General features: G+C 36.2%; 1 long non-coding RNA gene across 1 annotated transcript; it reads left to right on the plus strand.

Moving 5' to 3' along the window:
* The first annotated feature begins 13,757 nt into the window (after positions 1-13,757).
* Positions 13,758-17,729, plus strand: LOC128295492 (uncharacterized). The gene is made up of 2 exons (XR_008285938.1): positions 13,758-13,995; positions 17,507-17,729. It is a non-coding gene; the product is annotated as an uncharacterized LOC128295492 (long non-coding RNA).
* Positions 17,730-25,516: the final 7,787 nt, after the last annotated feature.

Raw genomic sequence — 25,516 nt, forward strand, 5'->3', positions numbered from 1 at the left:
TAGATTAGGGAGATCTCCAGAGCAGTGGCAGCAAGAGATTCAGGAAGAAAGAGCCAAAGCCGAGTATTGGGAGAAGAAGTTCCAAGAGATGCAATCGCGTAATCAGGCCCTAGAGAAGGAAAATAAAGGATTAAAAACTAAGGTGGCTGAACTTGGACGATCTCTTTATCATCACCGAAGTCGTAACCTTGCAATCAAGTTAAAGGCAAGCTTGAATAAGATCGAGGAAATGAAGCACGATATTGGAAGGTTGGAAGCAGCACTACAGGGCTGTGAGCTAAGGATTGAGCAGCTCGAGGCAAGAAAAGAACAGTGGAAGGGAGAACTTCACCATCTTCAGGATCAAGTTAGAAATAGGGATTATCTCATGGGAGAAGCCTTAGCTTAGATTCGAGAGGTTACTGAACACTTGCAGGATTTGGCAATATAAGCTAGAACGCTGAGTATAATGTATGAGTCATCGTCAGACAGAGGACGAGAGTTAACATTGTTATTAGATACGGTTAAGACTCTAGGCCTACGGGCAAAAGCGTATTTGTAATCCGTTTTATGAAAAGATTTTTGTTCCTTAAATAACGTTTTCTAAAATGAAATTGAATCAGAATCGACATCTTTTTGCATTCATGCATTTGCATTTCATAGCATTTCATTGTATCATATGCATTCAAGTTTATAGAAAGACCTTAATTAGTTAAAATTAATAGGGAGAAAGAGAGTAAGAGAAAGAAAATCTGGAGGCAACACATCACTACGGAACTCGTACAAAAACTAAGAACATGGACCAAAGATTTGAACAGTTATAGAAGGACATGCAGCACCAATTGCAAGAGTAATTGGCAAAGATGCAAAACGACACGAGGGAGCAAATGTTGGAGGCACAAAGGAACATGATGGCTGAGATGACCCAACTTCTGAGGGCCACTGATAAGGGAAAGGCTCCCATGGCAATTACTGGCGAGGAGGGTGAGGATCATCCTCCAGGTTTCACCCTACCCCACGTGCCTACATAAACCGAGGCACTTCCTAGGAGGCCATCTGTCACTATAAGGCCCCAACAAGGGTCGGTCGATACTGGGATCCCCATGAATTTCCCAACTGGTTCAGGATTTAATTTGGGTGACAATCCTGCAAATCTTATCATTCCTGACTTAGACATGGCTAAAAAAGAGGATCTAAGAACTCAGTCTGTAAGACAGTTGGAAGATCGCTGCAAATGGTTGGAGGAAAAGTTCAAGGCTTTAGAGAAAGCTGATGGGCATCATAGGGTTGATGCCAAAGATCTAAGCTTGGTCCCAGACTTGGTGCTTCCTCACAAATTCAAGATGCCAGAATTTGAGAAGTACAAAGGGACTACTTGCCCAGAAGCCCACATTACGATGTTCTGTAGGAGGAGGACTGGGTATGTGAATAATGATCAATTGTTGATTCACTGTTTCCAAGACAATTTAATTAGAGCAGCAGCCAAGTGGTATAATCAACTGAGCCGGGCTAGAATAAGTTCATGGAGGGATCTTGCACAGGCCTTCATGTAGCAGTACAATCATGTGACTGACATGACTCCAGATAGGATCACGCTGTAAAACATGGAGAAAAAGCCTAATGAAAATTTTAGGCAATATGCACAGAGATGGAGAGAGGTAGCAATGCAAGCTCAACCACCGTTGTTGGAGAAGGAGGCTACCATGTTGTTCATCAACACTCTAAAAGTTTCATTCATCACTCACATGATTAGAAGCACCACCAAAAGCTTTGCAGATATAGTCATGGCGGGAGAGATGATTGAGAATGACATAAGGGGTGGCAAAATTGAGGGGGAAACAACTAAAAGATCGACCCCAAAGAGAAAAGATAGTGAAGTGAATAACACAAGCACTTTCAACACGAGGGCAATCGCAGTTGGTCAACCTAAAATAGCTGCGGTTGAGCAACAGAGTTCTCAAAGGCGAGTCGTACAAAGGCGAATTCGAAGGATGCAATTCACACCTATCCCCGTGACGTATCGCGAGCTCTATCAAAGCTTATACGATGCACATGTTATTTCTCCTTTTCACCTGAAGCCATTGCAGCCCCCATATCCTAAATGGTATGACGCAAATGCCAGATGCGAATACCATGCTGGAATACCGGGGCATTCGATTGAAAACTGTACTGGTTTTAAGAAAGCCGTAGAAAGGCTTATTAAGATGGGGGTAATGAAGTTTGATAATACCCCGAATATTGAAAACCCATTACTAAATCATAGCGATCAAGGAGTGAATGCCATTGGTAAAACCAGTGAGAGGAGAATAAAGGAAGGCGTGGCTGAGGTGAGAACGCCGATGAAGATGATTTGGGAAGAAATGGTAAAAAAAAGAGATGATAATCTCTAAAAAGAGGAATGAAGAAGCAAGGGGACTATTGTGAGTTCCATGCCGAAGAGGGGCACAAGATTCAGGAATGCGACGAGTTTAAGGCCTTGATACAAAGCCTTATAGACAAAAAGGAGCTAGGATTTTATGAAGCTGGACCAAATGAGAGATATATATGCACATTAGAAGGTGCACTGAAGAATCAAAACCGGCCAAGGATCATTATTTCTTTACCAGGAAGTAATGAAGTTGAAATACCGACAGTACCGAAAGTCATCATTCATAAACCTGTTTCCTTTCCTTATAAGAATAACAAGAGAGTATCATGGAGTTATAACTGCCATGTGTCAATGCCGGAGAGGGAGGATATAGCAAGTGCTTCTAAAGAAGTTCAAGGTGAGGGTTCCCATACACGGAGCGGGAAGCGGTATGATACAGTAGGCGTTAAAGAGGAGCCCACAAAAACAAAGAATATTAGTACAGAGAAGGAGAAAGAGGCCAAAGCACCTATCAAGGAACCGGTAAAGGAGGAAGAGGCTAAGGAGTTTCTAAAATTCCTTAAACATAGCGAGTATAGCGTGGTCGAGCAATTGCATAAGCAGTCCGCTCGCATATCAGTATTGGCTCTACTTCTGAGTTCTGAGGTACATTGGGATGCATTGATGAAGGTGCTCAACGAAACATATGTCACCCATGACATATCCATTAACAAGCTGGACACGTTGGTGAATAACATAAGTGAGGATTATTTCATCTATTTTAATGACGATGAAATCCCACCGGAGGGTAGGGGGTTAACAAAGGCCCTGCACATCACCACTTGATGTAAGGGGTACACACTCCCAAGCGTACTCGTCAATAATAGATCGGCTTTGAATGTTCTACCGTTGTCTACTCTGAACAGATTACCCATTGATGATTCTCACATGAAGACATGTCAAAATGTGGTAAGAGCCTTTGACGGTACAGAAAGGAAGGTGATGGGAAGGATTGACATCCCCTTGGAAATTGGGCCGAATATATACAAAGTAGACTTCTTGGTGATGGATATCAAGCCCTCCTACAATTGCTTATTAGGAAGGCTATGGATACATTTAGCTGGAGCGGTGCCCTCATCGTTGTACCAAAAATTAAAGTTAGTGACGGATGGACGGTTAGTAACCATCAATGCGGAGGAGGATATTATAGCCGCAGTCACTAGCAAGGCCCCTTATGTCGAGACAAACGAAGAGTTTATTGAGTGTTCCTTTCGCTCTTTAGAATTTGTGAATGTAACCTTCATTTCAGAAGGGAGTGAGCCACCGGCGCCAAAGATAGCAAGAGCCACGAGGATGGCTCTAAAAATGATAGTGAGAAAGGGAGCCTTACCAGGAAGGGGGTTAGGAAAATACCTACAAGGAGGGACTCAAATCCCAAAACTAAAAGAGAAGAGAGATTGCTTTGGTCTGGGTTTCAAGCCAGACTATAAGCAAAGGAGGAAGGAAGTTGAGAAGCGCTAAGAGGGAAGAAGGGCACGCCTTAATAGAAGAGAAGTGGAGTGGGAGCCGATGACATTCCCTCCAATATCCCAAACCTTTATATCAGGAGGGTTACTTTTAGAAGAAGGTCATCAGATTAATGCTATACACGACAAAGGATCGGAGCAAGAAAACCTTGAGGGCATTCGCCCTTACGAATCGGGAAGCTCTCTGAACAATTGGACTGTGGAGGAACTTCTTGTAGTCTTTAGGAATTTTTCAGAGTAATTCTCAAAACATTCTTGTTACTCTAGAGACTAGGAGTAATAGGATTTCATTTGTGAAATGGGCTTACAATCATCTATTATTTTTTTAATAAAGCATAACTTTTATCAATTTGAACGAGTATTATTTCATTTTTATCAACCAATATTCCGTTAAATTTTGGCAATTCTTATTCTTTTATTCATAGCACATAAATAATCATTCTTAAATTCATTCATTCTTTGTATATTCTTTATACTTTACAGATCCCTAGATATCAATGACATGAGCATTGATATTACAAATCCTGATTTCTTTCGTGAGCAAGACATGTGTTTAGAGGAATCACAGGATTTTGAAGATGTCCAGGATTGTGATGTGTCTCTAGATCTTTTGAGGATGGTGAAACAGGAGGAGAAACAAATCATGCCATATGAAAAAGAGGTAGTAGAGAATGTAGCCCTAGAGGAAGGGAAAAAGGTGAAAATTGGCACGCATATTGCTGATGATATAAGGCAATGACTGATTGAGTTGTTACATGAGTTCAGGGATATCTTCGCATGGTCCTATCAAGATATACCAGGGTTAAATACTGATATTGTGGTGCATCGTCTTCCAATAAGACAGGATTGTAAACCAGTTCAACAGAAGTTGCGAAGAATGAGACCAGATATCGTATTAAAAAAAAACGATGAAGTCAAGAAACAGTTCGATGCAGGATTCTTACAAGAGGTGAAGTATTCTGAATGGGTAGCTAACATTGTACCAGTTCCTAAGAAGGATGGGAAGGTACTAATGTGTGTTGATTACAGGGATCTGAACAAAGCTAGCCCAAAAGATAATTTCCCTCTGCCTAACATAGACACTTTGGTAGACAACACAGCGGGATATTCATTGTTTTCCTTCATAGATGGTTTTTCAGGGTACAATCAGATAAAGATGCATCCTGAAGACATGGACAAAACCACCTTCATAAATTTGTGGGGGACTTTCTGTTACAAGGTAATGCCCTTTGGGCTAAAGAATGCAAGGGCAATATACCAAAGGGCTATGGTGACCTTATTTCACGAGATGATGCACAAGGAAATTGAGGTGTATGTTGATGATATGATTGTCAAATCTCGAACAGAGAAGGAACATATTGAGGTTTTAAAGAAACTATTCTTGAGATTAAGGAAGTTTCAGTTAAAACTTAATCCCATAAAATGCACTTTCGGAGCCAGGTCGGGGAAGTTACTAGGTTTTGTGGTCATTGATTACTTCACGAAGTGGGTAGAGACTGCTTCTTATGCGAATGTTACTAAGTCGGCTGTAAGTCGTTTCTTGAAAAAAGAGATTATTTTTCGGTATGGGATGCCTGAAAGGATCATATCAGACAATGCACTGAACTTGAACAACAAAACGATAGTAGAAGTTTGCATTTAGTTCAGGATTAAGTATCATAACTCTTCGTCGTATCGCCCAAAGATGAATGGGGCAGTGGAAGCTGCTAACAAAAACATCAAGAAGATAGTGGGGAAAATGACTGAAACCTACAGAGACTGGCATGAGAAGTTACCATTTGCACTCTTAGCTTACCAAACATCTGCCAGAACCTCTACTGGGGTAACTCCTTTCTCGTTGGTTTATGGGATGGAAGCAGTGTTACCCATTGAAGTGGAAATATCGTCTCTTCGAGTCTTGTCAGAGATAAAATTGAATGAAACTGAATGGATACAATCGCGATATGATCAGTTGAACTTGATTGAGGAAAAGAGGCTAAAGGCCATTTGTCATGGTCAGATGTATCAGAAGCGAATGATGCGAGCTAATGACAAGAAAGTACGACCAAGAGAATTCCACGAGGGGGATCTTATGCTGAAAAGATCCTCCCTATTCAGAAGGACTTTAGAGGAAAATGGATGCCAAATTGGGAAGGGCCATATGTCGTGAAGAAGGCCTTCTCTAGAGGTGCATTGATCTTAACGGAAATGGATGGGAAGAGTTTGCCTAATCCAGTGAATTCAGACTCAGCCAAAAATTACTTTGTCTAAAGGAGAGAATAATTCAGGGTGAAAACCTGCAAAAGGCGCCTTGAGTTTTTGAAAAAAAAATAGAGAGGCCAAGGTGAAAACCCGCAAAGGGCGCCTTGTGACCAAAGGGGTTTTAAGTTGAAAACCAGAAAGGGCAGCTCAAATTTTGAAGAGCACACGGTAATCTTGCTATATCTGATTCAACGAAGAGTGAAGTGCGTTGCATATCGGGGCATCAACAAAGTACTTTGGATCTTTTAAACACATGTTGAATTCAAGAAAGTCTTCATGGAGCTGGCATATAAACGCCGAAGCGGCGATATCTAGGGCATCTAACTTTTGTCCTGTTTGCTATCTTTAGATTCTTTTTCTTCTCAAATATAGGCTTTCAGATTAATTTCCTTTGTACTTTTGACAAATTTTTTCAAATCTAATTATTCTCAAGATTAAATTCATCTTCCATTATTCTTAAAGTATGTTGCATTAAAATAATGATAGATGAACTAAATAATTTTCACAAATGAAGTTTTTCTCATTACTCTGGAAATTTCTAAATAATACAAGAAACTAAAACATAACAATTGTTCGAAGAATTCACGTAAGTGAGGTTTGAAAAAACTCAAGAAAATTCTTTCTTTAGTCCAAAATAATGATTGAACAAATCAAACGATTCGATCCTAAGAGAGGATCATCTTACAGACATTTTTGGTGGGTCATAGCATTTGAAGAATAGTACAAACCCACAGGCTGAGTAGGAATGATACTTCGAGAGAAATAAGGATAAATTTCGACGAAAGAATGAGTGGTGACGTCTGGAATAGGGGTCATATTCATAAACATTTTGCATTATAACAGGTTTAATTAGGAGCATTTGACTCACTTCGATCATAGCATCCTAATCATTAGGCATGAACTCATACACATTATACAAGTTATGTTATTCAAGGGACAATGAAGATTGATGCGCCTTAACCCCCTAAGCAGTAGGGTAACAAGCTAAAGCATAGCAGATTTGACCTTCAGACGTTTACGTTGAAGCGGATCCAAGATGATTTAACATCTCTGTATTGTTAGAGAATAAATCGAAGAGACAGATTTGGCATCTCCATATTCTTCGGAGAGTAGATCGAAGACATAGCAGATCTAACCTTTGGATGTTTTCACATCGAAAGAGATCTAAGATGATTTGGCATCCTTGCGTTGACAAGGATCAGATCGAAGACATAGCAGATTTGGCTTTCACGTGTTTACGCTGAAGCAGATCTAAGATGATTTGGCATCTCTGTACTGTTAGAGAAGAAATTGAAGAAACAGATTTGGCATCTACATATTTGACAGAGAGCAGATCGAAGACATAGCAGATCTAACCTTCAGATGTTTTCACATCGAAGTAGATCCAAGATGATTTAGCATCCTTGCGTTGACAAAGAGCAGATCAAAGACATAGCAGATTTGGCTTTCACGTGTTTACACTGAAGCAGATCTAAGATGATTTGGCATCTCTGTACTGTCAGAGAACAAATCGAAGAAACAGATTTGGCATTTCCATATTCGACGGAGAGCAGATCGAAGACATAGCAGATCTGACCTTCATCGAAGTAGATCCAAGATGATTTGGCATCTCTGTATTAGACGGGGAGTAGATCGAAGACACAGCAGATCTGACCTTCATTGAAGCAGATCCAAGATGATTTGGCATCTCTGTATTAGACGGGGAGCAGATCGAAGACATTAACAGATCTGACCTTCATGTGTTTACATCGAAGCAGATCCAAGATGACAGATTTGGCATCTCTGTATTAGATGGGGAGCAAATCGGAGATAACAGATTTGACATCTCAGATTAGACGGGAGCGATCAAGAAGCGATTTGGCGTCTCAGATTAGACAGGAGCGATTGAAGATAATGATTTGGCGTCTCAGATTAGACGGGAGCAGATCAAATATAGTAGATATCGCCTTCCTGAGTTACAGTGAAGCAGATTGATGCAGTCAAGAGGCCATTTAAAGAAGATCAAGGATCAAGAACTCAAGACTCGGTGAGCCCGGGCAAAATTGGTCTTTTTATAGTCTTTGCTCTATTCCTGTTGCACAGCAATGAGCAAAGAGGGGCAGCTGTAGACACTCAACTTTGCCCGGGCCCAGAAATAAGTCCAAAAACAAAAATAATAAACCCCAAAAAAACCGAAGTCCAAGTTCAGTCCAAAATTACAAATATAATTTGGCCTGATCAGAATGGCCCATTACTTGAAAAGATTTAAGGTCCATCTACAAGCTTGACTCATATGGAAATATAATCTTCAATGATATGCAATCTTAGATATGATTTCAATCTTAGATATGATAAGCAATCTTAGAAGATATGATTTTGTAATCTTAAAGATTTAATTTGTAGATACCTTTTAATCTTAACTGTTGATGTAATTGATCTGTACCGTTGGATTTGAGGAGGTTCAACTATAAATAGAGGCCTCTCCCTTCATTGTAAACACACTGGAGTTTTTGGAAATAATAAAATTTTTTGAGAGCTTTCACTCAAATTTCTCTCCCTCTTACGTTCTTATTTTCTACGGTTTGTTCTTATTTTATTCTTTGTTCATCTTTGTTTTTCAATCCTTTTTTATTTCGATTTAATCCATGTTTCCTGATTTTTTATATATTTTAATTTTTAATAATTTTAGTATCATATCAAACTCCTTTATTTTTTAATAATTTTTTAGTATTACTCTTAGTAAATTATTTTTAAATTTTACTCAAATCATTATTTTAAAAATATATATATATATCATTTAATTGTCATATTTTATCCAAAAGTTTTTCTAAAATGAGGCAATGTTTTTCAGATTTAGGAATTCGGAAATAGTGCCCTAACATGTCGGGTTGCGATTTCCCATTTGTCTAAATGCCTAAAGTATCCTTCTAAATAGATTTTGTAAATCACGAGATGATTTCAGTTACGAGAGTTTAAGAATATCGTGTCCTATCATGCTGGATGTGATGTTTGTATTCTTTCGGAGCTAAGGAATCTCAATTTTTCAACTTAAATAATTTCGATTTTAAAAAAGGGATCCTATTTTTTAATCCTTTCAAATTTTTGACATTAAGACAGAAAACTATTCAATTTGGTACCAATTTTGGGCGTTGCGAGGGTGCTAATCCTTTCTCGTATGTAACCGACTCCCGAACCTGTTTTCTTAATTTTCGTAGACTAAAAAGTTTTATAAGGTGATCCAATCACACCTAAAAAGGTTGGTGGTGACTCCCGTTTTTGTTTTTCAAAAGCCGATCCCCATTTTTCAAACACCCCTTTAAAAAAATGGTTTCGACATTTATTATTTCATAGGCATACATTTCAAAATTGTATGCTTATGCGCCTATAAAATATCTTATAAGGAAAAAGGAAAACAATTTGTCGAAAATCATTTTGATTACTTTTTTTTTTAATTAAATTGAGTGACAATTATAATGAAATTATGTTATGTTTATGACATAGGATACATAATTATGGAAAATTCCTTGTGTAGAGAATTAAATATGGAAATTCAATACCATCATCTTGATTTTCTTTGGAAACTTGCTTTGATTACTAAGAGTACCATATTATTGTAGAGAATTTTACAAGTGACATGATTTAAATTAAAAGATGATGACTCTTAAGCAACTCAAGTATTGTGGGAGGCGACACCATCATCAAATATCACTTTGGTAAATGAGTGATTGGACTATATAGGCATATCTCTTTTGACACTAATGTCCAAAACAAAGTATCGATCCTCCATGATGGGTCGAGGCTTATGACAAAAATAACATTAGGAATATTAAGATCAAGTCAAACGCTATTGTGGTTATTTCGCTTATGACTAATGTTTGTTTGACTAAATATTACCTCTCTGCCATGACTCATGATTGCAGGACTCTCTTGGAGAGGTTTGAGCAACACACATTCAATGAGAGCAACAAATGCACGGGAAAGCTCTTGCTTGTTTGAAGAGAAATTTTCACCACTCTTTGAATGTGAATGCTTATATTTTTGTGACTTGCTTTGTATTTGTTATCCCCCCTCTGAACTATATAATACCTCTTATATGTGAGGAGGCTTGTGAAGTGTGTATGCTTTGTACTATTGAAACAAGTTTTTAAAGTGACTAGCTAAGTGTCAATTAAAAGTGACCACTTTCATGATCCCTGCAACAACTTGATATTTTCCAAATTTAATGTTGGCAATTTATTGAAACAATTTTTGGCTTTGAATGATATTGATATTCTAGATATATGCAAGCTCAACTTTGAAGTTTAATCTATTTAAAGCAACTTTCCTTGAAGATTGGATTGGTTTGGATCAAACAATTGAATCCATTGGATTGTGGAAAACGGATCAGGGTCACATTGAAGATTCCATTGATGCGTATAGTCGTAAAGAGACTGTTCTGTTATACCTTGTTGTGGGCAACTTGCACACAACTTCTTAAATCGCTCCCAATAGTCATAAAGAGACTTTGTTTCTTTTTGCCTTATCCCAACGATCTCTCTTCTTAACTCAGTTGCACACGATACTGGAAAAACCTGTTGAGAGACAAACAAGAAAGATCAGTCCAAGTTGTAGTAGATCCAAAGGGTAGATAAAAAAACCATTCCTTATCAGAAAAAGGGAAAGCACGTAATTTGATTTGATCCTCAGTTATGCGTTGAGGTTTCATGTTGAGACAAACCATATGAAACTCTTTTAGATGTTTGTGGGGATTTTCATTTTGCAATCCACGAAAAGTTGGCAATAATTGGATTAAACCTGACTTCAGTTCAAAATCAGTATCCATAGTAGGATACGCAATGCACAATGGCGGTTGTTCTGCAGAAGCTTCGGCCAATTGCTGAATTATTTGAGCCATGGGTTGATGTACTAGATTCGGGTTTTCGCTAACCCTAGCGTTAAGCACTTTTTCTGGTAAATCGAATCCTACTCTTTCACTTTCAAGTGTTTGAGTAGGGTTTTCATTAACCCTAGACTCAACCTTGCCGTCTACTTCTATTTTCGGTGGTTGGTCACTCTGAGTCCTTACCACCCCTGACAGCTTTTTTCGTAACTTCATTTCCTTATGATTGGCTCTCGCAGTCTTCCCTATTTCTGAATCAAACGCAAGAATACCTAGAGCAGATCTGGTCATAACAAAGAAACAAGATTAGTACATTACCAGTCCCTGGCAATGGTGCCAAAATTTCCTTTTGCCTTCATTTTAGTCCCTGCAAGATAAAAAACTATAAATAACTCAAATTAGTAGGATCATACTCAAAATAAATATGTAATTAATAAATAAAAATATGTCATTCTAGAGTATTATCAAGATTGTATTGGTTTAGATCAAGCAATTGAATCCATTGGATTATAGAGAACGGATCGGGGTCACATTAAAGATACCATTGAAAAATGAATCTCCAACAATAAGCTTTACATTGGTCTTTATTAGTATATTGTATTTTGGTATTTTATAATTAAAGGGTTGGGTTGTAATTGATCTCCGATATGTTGCAACTCTTTAAAACTTCTATATATTGAGACTTTTATAGGTTTTTATATAGAGCATAGAAAGAACTTTATTGTTCATAGAGGAATCTATTTTGTGAGTGCATTTGAGAGTAAACAATTTGTGTTTACATCATAAATTCTCAGGGGGAGAATCTAGAGGTGAGTGATCTAGTCTTTAGGTACAAAAAATAAGGTTTTTATACTAGAGGGTGTTAGGACAAGATTCACTTTTTGCATTGGTGAAAAGAGAGTGGATTTATTCATTAAGTCGGGCTTCGCAAATATAGGAAAATTGAACTACATAAACAATCCTTTGTATATTCTATTTAGTCTATTTTTGTTTGACCATCGTAGTTGTAATGGCCCAAATTTTTTGGTACAATAAGTGGCATTGTTCCAAGCGCTACAATGAAATTATGAGAAAATATGAAAAATGAGATTATTATGGAGAACTTTTAAAAGAATTATAATAGGTTGTGGTTATAAATTTATGAAAAAGATCATGGATGTGAAAATATAGAGAAATGAATAAATAGAAAAGTTGGAAATGTATGAGGACTAAATTATAAAGTAGCCAATTAGAGAAATTATAGATTGATAACAATTTGTTGATATTGAGATGACATGGGAAATGAATTTGTATCAAGAAACATGAGTTTAGATTAAATTGAATAAAATAAAAAGTAGAAGGATCAAGTTACTATGAACCTTTATGGGGTTATATGAATTTTAAATGTGTTAAGTGTCATATTTGATAGTAATAAAGTGAAGTGATATGAGAAAGGAACTAAAAGTACAAAATCTCCATTAAAGGATACTTGGGTATGAGATATCAATAATCTTAATCCACAACACTTTCATGCTCAAATAATCAAAGTAAACATGAAACTATTACTAAATCATGAAGATCTTACCTTAAAATCTTAGTTCCTCACATTATCTATATTTTCTCTCTCTTCAAATATGAACACTCCACTTCTAAGTTGAAAACTAACCTTATTAAGGTATGGGTAACTTGATTTAGCTAAAGTTTCTATGAAAATTTGATGCTTTCAAGCTTGGAAGGGCCTTTAAAATAATAATAATAATAATAATATAATATAATATAATATAATATAATATAATATAATATAACTTATTCATTAAAATCTATCCATCATCATTATCCCCTAGCTATTGGAGAAACTATTCTCCATATCCTCACACGTTTCTCCACTAATTGATTTAATCCTTTTTTTTACTTTAAATTTCTCACTTTGACCTAAACACTTAGTAAAACCTTAGAATTTAGTCTATCCCTCGGATTAATATTTCTCCATACATCAGTCTTTTAAATTATCTCTAGTCTCCTACTACCCTCTCCAATAACACTTATAAATCATATTTTATTTATTCTGAAAATTTTGACTTGTAATTGCTCAAAATAATATTGTTACGACCAAGGGGTTTTTGAGGATGTTACATTAGAGACCTCTCTATAAAGTTTAGGGGGAAAAGTTTTGGACTAATTATAATGAGGTCTTTAAACTTTAGTCAAAAGTCAACAAAAAATGTCACGTGTCAATAGCTCAATGTGCCGCATTAGCAATTTGTTTAAAAAAAAAAAATTTTAACGGCGGAGATTAATTCACACAATTATCTTATTTAGAGTGGCTAAATTGAGAAAAAAATTTAGAGTGACCAAAATAGGACAAACCCTATTTTAAAGTGACCATGAGTGCAATTTACCCTAAATTGTGATATTTTAAGTAAAATTTATGAATTTGTTGTATGTGATAATGCAATTAAATATAATGTTAATAAAATTTTATTAGTCACTTTTTTTGCAATATTTAATACGATTATTCAACAAATTTATTAAGAATAAACCAAATTATTTAAAATGATTTGAAGAAATTAAAAAGAAGTGTCAAGATCCTATAACTGTACTTCATCAATACATCTCATATTTAGGGGTAAGTAAAATTTGATTCAACTTAAAAAAAATCGAATTTTAAATTATTCGAATCAAGTTAATCAAATAAATTCAATTTTTTTCGAATTCAAATAACTCAAATAAACCGAATGCCAAACTATAAAATTTTAAAATTTAAATTTATATTATTAATTAATCTAATTATTTCACATTTTTACCACAAACCTTTTTACTTTCCCTCATCTGCCTTACCCACCTTTTATCCCCAAATCAAAATCCTCCTAACAAAATCCCCCAAAAAAATCCCTGAACACTCATCAGTTCCCCCCGTATGCCCCACCCACTGAAATCCCTTTTCTGTCTGACCATCCCTCACCCATTTGTATTACCACCATCCACCTGAGCTTCGCTACCGCTTTGTCCAACTCCTATGCCTACCAAGTTAAGCTTCACACAACCTTGATGATTGAGGAGATCAGGTAAAGCTATATACAATAAATGGGTATAGGTAGATTTACATGAGAAATCAAAGAGATATCATTATTCTTGTTATGGATTACTTTGTTGCCTTTCAAAATAAAGCTTCAGATATTGAATATTTCCATTTATAAATCTTTGGTGTGCTTCAAATTTTCTACTAATTTTTTTGTGTCAACTGATTTGTTTGGATAAAATCTATATCGTGATAAGCTATTTGTCAGTAATCTATATGTTGATTTATTTTAGAGGGTTATCATTATGTTGCAATTTCAATTTTGAGGTGGTTTAATAGAACCCAACAAGATAATACTCCCAAATGCAGTTTTCTTAATATCGAATGAAAATGTTAAATCTGCAAAGAAATTATGGTTTGTTGAATTTCTTGGGCAACTATCTTCAATATCCTTGATGGGAAATCCAATTGTTTCACTGTTAAAACTTGAATTCTGAAAAACCTCGGTATCTCATGTTTAGAAGCTATATATATAAATCTATCATGAAATTTGTTTTTTGAATTGGCCTTCCATAAAATATCATTGAAAATTTCTTAACTTGGTGTAAATTGGGTACTATTGATACTTCATTTGACTGGAAGTTGAGTACAAGTATCATATACGAGTATTGTAGCACCCTTATCAACTTGATCGTTGATTCCAAGTATATGGGGAATCATAATTGAACCAATTTGATTTAATACTTTAATCATAAAATTCACTAAACGACTTTACTACTTCATGTTGAAGGTTTTTTACAACAAGAACCTTAAACCAAACTTAATTTGACTACCATGAAATTCTAAGTTCTAAGAAAACTATTTAATTAAATATATCTAACACTGAGGTAAAGCTTCTGAAGGTACCCACTTCCTAAATGCATGACACCAAACTGAAGATGACCCTTGATCTAACATGATTTGGCTTGGTCTACCCTCAAGATCCTTAATCAGCCAATGTGTCCTACAAACATAGGCCAAAATTCTATAAGTTCAAAAGATCTTAGTGAGTATCTTTACCGCATTACTCAAAAATAAACCTCGTCTTGTAAGGGTAGTAAAAAAAAAAAACTAAACATGTTTAACTTCTTGGTTATTTTAGGACGATTTTTTTTAACCTGGAATGATGGTTTCTAAATCATTTTCCTGAACTCATCTATTGGTGGTTCCTCAAATTTCCTGCCATAACTGCAGACTCTATCTTTTCCTTACATGCATTCTTTCTTCCATTTATCCCTTATTCTGGATATCCACCTTGTAACATCTCGAATTAGGGCTTAGTTGGAACAGTGATTTTGAGACCACAAATTCGACATAGTAAAATTTTTTATTATATTTTTATGGTCTAAAATTTCACGAGATGATTTTTTGAAAATTTTATTCGAAAATTTTTATGTTTGGGCACTCAATTTGGTCAAAAGGACTAAATTGTAAAAAATGCAAAAGTTGAGTTCTACATGTTAGAGGTGTCTAATTATTATGAAATTTTAAATTGGAGGCCCTTAAATGGTAATTATACCATTGAATAATTTTTTGGACAAAAATGAACATGAAATAGAATATTTTTAAGTTAGGGGCATTTTGGTAATCTAATAATTAAAATGAATTAAAAACAAAATTAAAAGCCAATTTTTGTCCATCTTCTACCCCATGGGTGAAAATTGCATGGAGAAGACATAGCTAGGGTTTTTCAAGCTTCCAAGCTTGATTGTAAGTTCGTTCTAGCTCCATTTTTAATGATTTTTACGTTTTTGAAATCCTCGTAACAAGATTTACTCATTTCTACCCATATTTTGAGCTAGGGTTTGTGTTTAAAATTTACCCATGGATGAAACGCATGTGTTTTGATGTCTAATGGTAGAAAATGAATTCTCGGTGTGTAATAAATGACTTTTACTAAGTGATTTTAGGTGAAATTGTCAAAAAGGACTGTTTTGCAAAAGTTACAAAATTTGTCATAAAAGTGTGATTTAGTGGATATTAGGGGCTGATATAGTTATTAAAATGATTCGGTTAGGCTTAAAATGCAAGAAAATTGGATAAAAATCATTTTACGAGCCTTGGGGAAAAAGTACAAATATGTAAAAGTTTATGGGTTAAAATACAAATTTGTAAAAATATGATTTTTGGACCCATATGAATAATGTGACTAATTATTCAGTAAATGTGATATTATAGATCAAGGAAAATGAGATTCAGGCATAGATTGGGAATGAATGAGATTATGGACTAAATCAAAATAAATAGTTGTGCTTGCATTTGAGGTAAGTTTCTATGTAAATAATATATCAATTCTTTTTATGTTATTATATTTCATTATTATATGAGATGTGGCTGCCTATAGAATGATCAATTGATGTAAATTATGAATCGAAATAGACTATGAATGAGTTTGTTAAATGTTGAAAGGTGAGGATTTTCCCGGTTGAACCTTCAGAATAGAAATGATACGAATGATCCATTGTGAGAACACATGTGTAGTAATATGTGCTTAAGATGGTTTTAAGTCACGTGTGTAGTACTAAGTGTAGGCTATTACGTGTACCAGATAGTTAGGTAGCATGTGTCAGGCTACTACGTGTATCAGATGGTTAGGTCACGTGTGTAGTACTAAGTGCAGGCTACTACGTGTACCAAATAGTTAGGTCGCATGTATAGTACTAAGTACAGGCTACTATGCATACCCGACAACTTCAATCATGTGTGTAGTACAAACTGCAGCCTACTACGTGTATCAGATGGTTAGGTCACGTGTGTAGTACAAAGTGCAGGCTACTACGTGTACCAGATTGTTGGTCGCATGTGTAGTACTAAATGTAGGCTACTATGCGTACCAGATAGCTTCGGTTACAAGAGTGGTAATATATGCAGGCAACCATGTATTTGTTATTATTCCGATGAGTTCAACGGGAAATCGACTAAGTGAAAATACATGTGAACATGACTATGTGATGAATAAGTGTAAGGTATATGTTTGTGGAAATTTATGAGCAATGTGCTCGATAGTTAAGCGAGCTTTCGGTAAGATGGTATGGAGTAAGTGTTACAAAGAAAATATGAAAGAGTGAAATTTGTAATAAAACAGTTTTGGACAGTAACAGTTGTGTAACTTTGAAAAATCACCAAAAATCATGGAAATCGAATTAGAGGTTTAATAAGAAATTAAATTAAATCTTATTAAGTTTATTTTCTTATAATTGAAATGGTGTAAGCAAAAGAATTTTATATTATGAGATATTTGAATTTTTGTGAGATAGGGTCAGAAAATTCTGAAAATTTTATGGTAAAAAGATATATGAGTCTAGTTTCAGGGAAAATTTACGGACCTTAATTTGAAGTTTGGTAGCTCCAGATATAAATAATTTAGTAACTATGACTTGAGAAAATAGCATGACCAGAAAATAAGTAAAAGTGTAATTATGATTATATTTCCATGGAATCATGTCAATAATTTGCTTATTATTTTCATATGGACTTACTAAGATTTAAGCTTACTCCCTCCTTTCCATTTCTTTTAGTGTTGTTAGGTCGGCTCGGGGTTGGAGATCATAGGAGGCAGCATCACACTATCAAGCCAATACCTTTGGAATATTGTTACATATGTTAGAATTATCAAGTGAGTGGCATGTATAAGGACCTAGTTTTATAACATGTGTTATTATAATTTGGCCAAATGTATTGACCTATATTGTGCTATTGATTATGACTTGTAAATCTAGCTATTCATGTTGTGTCTAATAATTGTGATGTGAATATGCCTATTTGCCATGCATGGTTGGTAATATGTCATGTATGTTGAATGCATGTTTTATGACCAATCGAGGTGGTCATGACCATGAATTAAATGTGCAATGTGGAAATAAAATGATAATGCATTTAACATGAGCGTTTGATGGATAGTTTGGTAACCATGGTACAATGGTATAAAGTGAGAAATAGTAATAATGTTAAATTGAATATGGAATTGGTGTAGAATGTTTTAGTCAAGCATATTGTTTTATACATGTGAAATGTGGACACTATATAAAGTTACGACTTGGCTAGAAGGTTACGCTTGATGATAAGTTGGAATTAAATAGACATGAAGATAACTATGGTATAAAGGTATAAGTGGTAAGGTATTTGATAAAGCCAAATGAATAAGATATGGTGTGTTTAGACTCGATTTAATGTGAGAATGTGTAACACATGTATGTTGATAAGTAAATGAAATGTCTGCATCATAATTGAGGATGTTGAATGCTTTTGGATCCATGTTTGTATGTGTGCATGTAAAGGGTGACAAAAAGGCTTGGAAAATAGCCTATGTGCTGGCCACACGGGCAGAGACACGGCCGTGTGTCTCAATCGTGTGGAAGACACAGTCTAGCATACTGGCGTATGACTTGGCCGTGTGACCTTTATTTATTTGCTGACGTCATAAACAAAGAGTTACACAGGCTGAGGATACGAGCGTGTCCAGAGCCACACGGGCGTGTGAGACCATACGGCCTACCCACACAGGCGTGTGACTCTCCAAAACATGAAAATTTTTCTAAGTGATGTAAAACTTTCGGAGGTTCTTGGCTTAGTCCTGAACCCCTTCTAAAGTATGATTTGAGTTTCGTAGACCCAAATAAGGGACAATGTACATATGATTGAATATTTTATAATATGAATGAAATTTTATGGCCGGGTTTGCATGATTGATTGCGTTTAAGTTCGGTAATGCCTCGTATCCTATCCCGGTGCCGGACACAGGTAGGGGGTGTTACACACCTACTTAATAATTTTTATGTTAAATCTGAAATAACAAAGCTTGGTGGTCGATTACCAGTATGACTTCTCTTTTCCACCATATACTTATAAGGTACTCCTCCTACCTACCCTTCTAATAACCTTTTGGATATGTCCTTCTTGACGATCATTCCAAATCTAAGTAGTCCTTCGTGGATCCCTTTTTTCTTCCCATAGTCCCGCAGGACCTACTGGCATTTCAACATATGGGTTAACTAATGAAGGCCTACGCCATTCTCGTGGACCAAAACTCATTTCAGCTTACACACGTGCTGAAAAGTTATTTGGATTCCTTCTTCATTATCCACCTTATATGCGACACCTTGCTTTTAAGATGTAATATATCCATCTACAATGAACCATTTTGACCTATAGTATACAGTATACTGTTACCTGAAAAACAATTTGAGTTTACTATTCTTCTTAGTACAAAGTGCTCTCAATTTCTAGTTCGATGTCTGCTTCCCTATATTTTATTAGTAATGAATTCCTGCGCTCTAATGTTCTCTGGACATGGTCTAACTCCCTCATCAATCTGACATGGTCTAACTCCCTCATCAATCTGACATGGTCAACTCCCTCATCAATCTTCTTTTCCGTGCAAAAATATTACCAAAGACAGTTTTATTCCATTCTTGAACTAGTGGTGTAAAGTTTTCAAAATTTTCTCCAATGTCAACTTCAACTCTCTAAGATTTAACGAAAATATCATGAAATTTTGGATGAACTACCTAGCTAGAAACCAAAAGAGTTTCTCTCCCTCTTTTGTTGTTACTTCATTAACTGACACGAGAACTGGTCAGTGGTCATATTTTAGCTTGTGCAAATGACAGACAAATGTATTGGGCGCAATTGTTAGCCAACGATAATTACAAAGTGCCCGATCTAACTTTTGGAAAAGGCTTTCCCTGCTCTAAGTATATATGGATCCTTGAAAGCCTAAAATCAGATAAATTCTGCTGAGAAATGAAAGAATTGAATTTTCTATAGCATACACTACATGATTTTCTCCTTCCCTGTCCTTCATTGTAATTTAAGATGGCAATAAAGTCTCTGGCCAAGGACCATGACTCTTTAACTCCAACTTTTATCTCCCCAGGCTATCCCATAACTGCTTTCTTGTGCTCCGTTGAGGGCTAGCATAAATGGCAATGCACATAAAAGTATGATGGTTTCGGTTGATTTGAATTCTCATATGGATAAATTGCAAGTGAACCTTCAGTATATTAATTTCAACCTCTTCATTACATAGTAACCAAATTCCTGCTACGAACCCCATGGCTTCAACCCGAAAGGAGTTTTCAGACCCCAACTTAACAATAACAAAATCTGTCTTATTCACACTGATTCTTATTTTAGATAATGCAACTAAGTTTGGTCTGACCTCCCTTTTATACTTGTTTAAGAAATTATGAAGTCAAGTGAGTCCACACCTCTAACAATTCCAGAAATTCCTATAAAATTTGGAAGTACCATCATCTGAAGGAGGAAAAAATTGAAAACTACCAACCTAATCACGTCGTCTCAACATCCCCCAATATTTCATCATTTGATCCAAACATTGCCATGTTTTTTCCCATCCTCGCTGTATCTCTAGCAACCTCATGGCTAAGATTTTGAACAATATCTTCAATCGCCATGACCATCAAAAGGGATGGGTGTTCTTCTTTTGCCATTCCCATTGGTTTTTGCCTTGTGTTTTCCTTAGTTTTACCAGTCACGGTCGTCAGCCACTGCCAAAAAACCTCCCCCATATTTCCTTTTGCACTACTGGTGGTTGAACTTTCCAAAATCCCTTTCTAGATGAGTCTCATTTTTTTTTATGAGGCTAACAAATCTTTAAACTGCATCAGCTCCAACCCTTTGTTCAAGATCCATAGGCCCATCCTTGAGCTATCATCAAAAGGATTTCCAATTAGCCCAAATGATGAGCCATGACTGTTTTGGGTTTTCAAAAATTTGGAAAAACCATTTAACCCATTTGATAATACACTAGAACGACATATTTTATGTGCCATGATTATTTTGAGTATGATCCTACTAATTTGGATTATTTTGTGATCTTTTATCTTTTAGGGACTAAATTAGAGGCAAGAGGAAATTTAAAGGCAAAAAGTGAAAAATTAAAGATGAATTGGGCCAACATGCGAAGTAGGAGAAAAAGTGGTGCCGAAATGCAAATAGGAAGACCTAAGGACAAAAATGCAAAAGAAGAGATTTTATAGCACAAGACTCTATTTAATGTTTTATTATATTAGGATAATTATTAAGGATAATTATTTAGATTTAAATTTAGGATTTATTTTCTTTTATCTTTATTTATCTTTAATTATCTTTATTTGTTTGTATTTATCTTTTAGAAGTTAATTAGAAATAGGTTAGGTTTTCTAGTACTATAAATAGGGGATGGAGTGGCACATATTGGATATCTTTTTTTTTTTCTGTAAACACTCCCTCTCCCAAAAACTCTGTCTTTTGTTCTCTACATATTTTCTTCAATAAAAAATCTCATTTCTATTATATTTATTTCTTCCCCAAAAATCATGAGCCACTAAACCAATCTAGCCGAAGGTTGTCAAAATTCTCTAAGAAGGTTCATGAGGCTTAGAACCCGCACTTAGACTTCTCCACAGGGTATTCATCGTTTCTCCGCATTACGGGGCTGACGCTTCCGTCCATGTCCCTTAATAGGTGATCTTTTCAACTTTTGTAAGGAACGACCGCTTTGTACGTTTTGGGCAGGTTGCACAGTCGGTTCGTTGGCTTTCTACTTCAGAGGTTGGCGAATCCAAGAGACAAAACGACGTGGTATTCACCGTTGGGAGCTGGTGGTCGTAGGCGTCCTCTTCCACTATAATCGGCTTATCTGCTCGAAAAGGGTTACTTAAAAGCCAAGGATTGAACCCAAGGCGGAACGAGACAACCAGAAGCTGGAACCTTGCCACATAAGAAATTTTCCCTTTTCCCAAACTTTGTTTATTTTTATATTCTTCATTTCAATTTTCACAATTTATTTAATTTCGTAATCTCAACTCAACTTTAAATTCTGTTTTTATTTTTTCTAGATCGAAATACTTAATTCTTTTTTTTTTCAAGAAAACAGGTTTTCTTGGCCAAGAAATTGTCCAGGATTTTAAGAAACGAGCATTAGTACAATCCTGTTCCTGAGGATTCGACCCTACTTCCCCTTTCCTGTTATTTTTACTGTTTTACAGAGAATAGGATATTTTTGGTGCTCTCAACGAATGCATCAAATTTTGGCACCATTACCGGGGGTCGGAAACGTACTAATCTTGTTTTTTATTTTTTATGACCAGATCTGCTCTAGGTACTCTTGCATTCAATTCAGAAATTGAGAAGACTGCAAAAGCTAATCGCAAGGAAACAAAGCTAAGAAAAAAACAGTTAGCGGTGGTTAGGATTCAAAGTAATCCATCGCCAGAAATCAGAATCGACGACGAAGCAAAGTCTAGGGTTAACAAAAACCCTACTCAAACTTTTGATGGCGAAAAAGTAGAAGTTAATTCCCCAGAAGAAGTGCTTAACGCTAGGGTTAACGAAAACCCTAATCTAGCGCCACAACCTATGGCTCAGACAATTGGGCAACTAGCCAAGGCTCCAGCAGAATAACCGCCACTATACATCGCGTATCCTACTATGGATACTGATTTTGAGTTAAAGTCTGGCTTAATCTAGCTACTGTCATCTTTTAGGGGGTTGCGGAACAAAAATCCCCACAAGCATTTGAAAGAATTCCATATGGTTTGCCTTAGTATGAAACCTCAGGGGGTAACTAAAGATCAAATTAAATTACGTGCTTTCCCTTTTTCCTTAGCAGATTCTGTCAGGGGATGGTTATTTTATTTACCTCTTAGATCTGTAACAACTTGGGCTGATCTGTCTTATTTGTTTCTTAACAGGTTTTTTTCGGCGTCACATGCAGTCGAGTTAAGAAGAGAAATCGTGGGAATAAGGAAAAAAGACACAGAGTCTCTGTATGACTATTGGGAGTGATTTAAAAAGTTGTGTGCAAGTTGCCCACAACACGGTATAACGGAACAGTCTTTGCTCCAGTACTTTTATGAAGGCCTGAAACCCATGGAGATGAATATGGTAAACACCGCTAGTGGAGGAGTGTTGGTCAACATGACTCCACAACAAGTAAGAGACTTAATCTTCACGATGGCTGTAAATTCTCAGCAATTTCAAGCCAATCCTGAACCCCCTAGAAGGGTCCACCAGCTAAGTAATCCAACCTTAGAGGATGAAGTTGACAGACTTACTAATATGATGAATTCTATTATTGCAGAAAAAGCAAAAACAGCCAGGTTATGCGGAATATGTGCTACCCTTAAACATACAACTGATACATGTCACAGTTTGAATGATGATACCATGGCTCATTTAGATGCTGTGGGAAATTTTCCTCGGCCACCACAAAGGCGATACGACCCTTACGCTAATACCTACAACCCAAGATATAGGGATCACCCTAACTTAAGTTATGGGGCCAACCCACGATACAACTAGTCAAACCAAAATCAGTTTCCACAACAGCCTCGAGATTCAGGTAATTCTCTAGAAACCATGGTCAATAAATTAGCAGCTAATGTCATTAATTTTCAACAACAAACTCTTAATTTCCAAAGAGAGACAAATGATTTCCAACAGAAAATTGATGCCTCCATAAGGGAGTTGACCATATCAATTGAGAAATTGAACTCTCAAGGGAAGCTACCATCACAAACAGAACCAAACCCAAGGCAAAATGCAAATACAGTGACGCTGCGAAGTGGAAAGGTACTGGAACCAATTCCTGACAAGAATCTTGGCCAAGAAATTGCCCAAGAAAAAATCAAAAACGACGAACAGGACTGAGCGAAACCTCCATTACCGAAAATCCAACCTCCATTCCCAGGATGATTAAATCAGTGTCGAAAAAGTAAGGAAGACGGAGATCCTCGAAACATTTAAAAATGTCAAGATTAATTTACCACTGTTGGATGCCATCAGATAGATTCCGTGATAAACCGTAATCTATACATATTTTTATCTCATGCTTAGCACATTTATGGATGGTTTCTCCTTAGATTTGGTGAATTCGATGCTTCTAATTCTTTAATTTCATGTCTTATACTTAGGTGAGCATAGGAGAGTAAAAAGAGCGAAAAATGGGTTGAAAACAGAGAAAATGAACCCACATGAGAAATAAACACGGCCTGGACTTCCTTACATGTGTAAGCCACACGGCCGTGTCCATTTGGGAGGATCGAAGCATGACTTACAAGGGTAAACTACACGCCTGTGCTTATTTCACAGCCTTGACCACGGGCTGGAGCAATCACACACGGGCGTATCCCTGGCAAGCCCAAGTATAGTCCTATTCGGAAAAGGCTACTTTGGAGGGCTCTTAGGCATTCTAAAGCCTATTTAAACACTGGATGAGGCACTTAGAACAGACACACGGAGTAGGAGGTAAGGAATTACTCAAGGGAAGCCGATTGATCCATCTCAGAAGCTGGATTCATCGTCAAGACTGAAGATCTCCCTTCAATTTCCATTTAGGGGTTTTGGGTTTTCTTTATGTTTTGTATTCATTATTCTTCTGAGATGTTTTATTTTATAATTATGAACTAAACCCCCTGAATACCTAAGGGGAATGAAACCTAAAACGAATCTTCTTATTATTATCTGAATTGTATGATAAATATTTGACTTGTTCTTAATTATGTGTCTTAATTCTTGGCTTAATATTCCAGGATATTGATTCAAGTTAATGCGCTTATTCAGAGGAGAAAAAGTCCCTGTCTAAGAGTAAATTTGTCATAATTAAGCGGAGTTGATTGCACGCGTAGAGATAGGGTGATAAGATTTTGCCAGATTAGGCTAAAACCTAATAAGGGGATCCATAGATCGAGTTAATACAACACTAGGGCATTAATTAGAAAGAGATTTCAATTAATCAACATAGGGTTAGACGTTATTAGTCTCGAGAGAGATAATAATATAACTTAGGGATTTCTGCGGATCAAGTCAAATGAATAAATCGTCTAATTCAGAGTCAAATAACAAGTGAAGTCTAGGTGGATTTTTCCTTGCGTATTACCTTAATCAATCGAATTTTCCCAAAAGCTTTTCCCCAATTTCTCTCTGTGCACTTTTAGTTTAGTTAATTAATTTATATAAACAAAACCTTTAATTTTTAGGCTAGATAATAAAAAGAAAGTAATTACTAGTACTCTTAGTTTCTTTGGGTTCTACAATCCAGTATTGCTAAAGCTATACTACTGTTTGATAGGTACACTTGCCTTTATCATGATAATAGTTAGTTTTAAGAACGATTAATTATGAATTTTTAAAACCTGTCATGAATATCACGTATCATTCCGCGATATGCCAAGTTCCTTAAAGAGCTCTGAACCAACAAACCAAAACTAACAGGTAATGAAAAGGCAAGTGTTGGTGAGAATGTTTTCACAGTGCTGCAGCGAAAAATGCCAGCAAAATCAAGGATAGGGGTATGATCGCTATACCATGCAAAATAGGCCATTTGGGGATTAAGAAGGCTATGTGTGATTTAAGAGCCTCCATAAATGTTATGCCTTATTCTATTTATGAATCACTTAACGCGAGTTTTTTGACGAAAACAGGGGTTATAATTCAGTTGGCGGATAGGTCTGTTGTGCACCCAGAAGGAGTCCTTGATGACGTACTGGTAAAAGTTAACGACTTTATTTTCCCTGCAGATTTTT

Source organism: Gossypium arboreum, chromosome 7 (genome assembly GCF_025698485.1).
Source record: "Gossypium arboreum isolate Shixiya-1 chromosome 7, ASM2569848v2, whole genome shotgun sequence".
In the NCBI taxonomy this organism is placed as follows: Eukaryota; Viridiplantae; Streptophyta; class Magnoliopsida; order Malvales; family Malvaceae; genus Gossypium; species Gossypium arboreum.